Source organism: Podarcis muralis, chromosome Z (assembly GCF_964188315.1).
Source record: "Podarcis muralis chromosome Z, rPodMur119.hap1.1, whole genome shotgun sequence".
NCBI classification, from domain to species: Eukaryota; Metazoa; Chordata; class Lepidosauria; order Squamata; family Lacertidae; genus Podarcis; species Podarcis muralis.
In genome coordinates this window covers 6,387,566-6,390,137 of record NC_135673.1, presented here as the reverse complement: position 1 = coordinate 6,390,137, position 2,572 = coordinate 6,387,566, and the positions used below count along the sequence as shown (strand labels likewise).

The following is a 2,572-nucleotide window of genomic DNA, read 5'->3' as shown; positions in this document are numbered from 1 at the left end:
GCCCTGACACTTCTTTATGTACCACTCTGATTTAAGTTTTAAAGCCTTTGGCAGAAACTGAGCTGAGAGTTCAAGTTCTTTGCCTGGCAACAAGGGCCAGGACAGGCACCGTGTGTCAGGTTCCTCGCATTTTGTCTCAGTGTTGCCCTTGTAAAACTCTGCGGGAAGGAGGGTGAGAACAAAGCTAGGATTAGTTGGATTTGTCTGTCATTGGCTCTGGATCCACTTATGGTTGACCTCCCTGCCTTCTGCCATACCAGTCCCAACGGACATCAGCCACCACTGGAAGATATGGGACACAACTGTCCCATTTTAAGTGGGATATTCTGGATTTACAGGAGCCATTCCAGTTTCTGATTCCAATCCCAAATGTCCCATTTTGGCTCCTGGGCTCTGGCAGCACCAGAGTGTGGGACCAAAGTAAGGGCATATTTTCGTCCCACCCTGTGGTGCAAATCAGTTCGCTCGCACAAGAGCATGGGACCACAAATTGAAGGAAAACCCACATTTGCCTCTGTGTGTCACCACTTTTCTCCTCCTTCCATTGTGGCACTTCTGGGAGCTGGCTTCTGGAAGTATGCACCAACAGCAGCAGCTTCAACAGATGCCATGCTGGCAGGTTCAGCAGAAATTGTTCCTGCAGTAGTGGCTTTGGCAAAGGCTGCATTGGTGGTGGTGGTGGTGGAGGAGGAGGCCACAGAGGAGGAGATTGTGTCAGGGGTGGTGGCTTCGGCAGAGTCCATGGTGGCACCTTCACTGGAGGCCATGTTGGCAGAGGAGACAGGCAAAGGTATGAGGTGTCTTGCAGTTACGAGGTGGAGTCTTTGCTACCATCTTTAGCTGTGGTATATACAACAAAGGAATGAACTGAGTCCATTGTGGTTAGATGAACCTATAATAGCATAGATTACTATAGTAGTATAAAATTATGTGCATGTCCAAGCAAAGGTTCAGCTCTTAGTAATATAAAATTACACCAAACAGACCTGAAATAAAAGGTCTTTCTCTCCTCATACAGACTCCATTAGCCTGCATTCCAGCCTGAGGCTGTTTTCTCCCAAAGAGACCCATTTGCACACCTTTCTCCTACAGTGACTTGAGGACAAAGACAACTCCCTCAAGATGGCAGGCGATGAGGGAGGAGTGACTCTGGAGCAGCCACACCTCTCCCTGAGTGCCTTAGAAGTAAATAAGTTGACACCTCTGTCACCAGAAGTCATCAACAGGCAAGCTACAATTAATATAGGTACAATTGACCATGTAGCTTATGGAAAGTCCACAGTAGTAAAATCTATTTCTGAAGTTCATACTGTTGAGTCAAAAATGAACTGGAGAGAAATATCACTATCAAGCTGGGCTATGCCAAAGCTAAGATTTACAAACGTCATGATCCAGGTTGTTCTCAGCCAGAATGTTACCAATCCTGTGGGAGCAGTATACCTGACAAATTCCCAACAGATACTTCTGGGACCAAAGGGAATTTTAAACTAGTTAGGCATATCTCTTTCATGGATTTTCCTGGCCACGATATTTTGATGGCTGCTATGTTAAACGGAGCAGCTGTCATGGACACAGCTCTGCTGTTAATAACTGGCGATGAGTCATATCCTCAGCCACAGACCTAAGAACACTTAGCTGCTATGGAGATCATGAAACTGAAATACATTCTAATTCTACAGAAAAAGATTGATTTGGTAAAAGAAAGCCAGGCCAAGGAGCAGTACGAGCAAATTCTAGCTTTTGAATAGGGTACCAGTGCAGAAGGAGCTCCAATTATTCCAGTTTCGGCACAGCTGAAATACAACATTAAAGTTGTTTCCTAGCTGGGTATGTTTAGCCTGGGAAAGAGGAGACTGAGAGGAGATATAATAGCCATCTTCGAATATATCAAGGGCTATCAAATGGAGGAGGGAAAAAGCTTGTTTTCTCATGCTGTGGAGAGTAAGGCTCAAATGTGGCTTCACATTACAAGAAAGGAGATTCCAAATAAACATCAGGAAGAACTTTCTGACAGTAGGAGCTGTTCAGCAGTGGAACAGTCTCCCTTGGGAATTTGTGGGCTCTCATTCCTTGGAGGTTTTTAAGCAGCGGTTGGGTGATCATCTGTCATTGATGCTTTAGCTGAGATTCCTGCATTGCAGGAGGTTTGGGTAGAAGAGCCTTGGGGACCTTTTCAACTCTGCAATTCTATCATTCTATGATTCTCTTCTGTGACATCAAGAACTGAAGGCTCATTTGTTTCTGCAATGCATGAACAAGGTCAGTGATGTGTTGCATTGGGGTCAGACAAACAAATTCCAGGGAGAAACATGATGGACTTCTTGTGCACCTTCGGAGAGATGCTGGAGGTTGTGAAGCAGGGCTGATGGTCCAGATACATCCTCTCCCTTGACCAGGCCAAGGCCTTCAATTCTGTAAGGCATGAATACCTGTGGGAAGTCTCCACCATTCCTCCTATACCCAGTCCCTGACACTTCTTGACTGCAAAGTGATGGAAGGGAGGGGAAGGCATTGACCCCACCTGGAGCCACCAGAAGCAGGCGGCAGTTGTGTGGGGTCAATTCCACAGCCA

At 46.1% G+C, this 2,572-nt stretch overlaps 1 pseudogene; it reads left to right on the top strand.

Moving 5' to 3' along the window:
• Positions 1–1,122: 1,122 nt before the first annotated feature.
• On the top strand, positions 1,123–1,823 carry LOC114589400 (eukaryotic translation initiation factor 2 subunit 3 pseudogene; annotated as a pseudogene).
• The last annotated feature ends 749 nt before the right edge of the window (positions 1,824–2,572 follow it).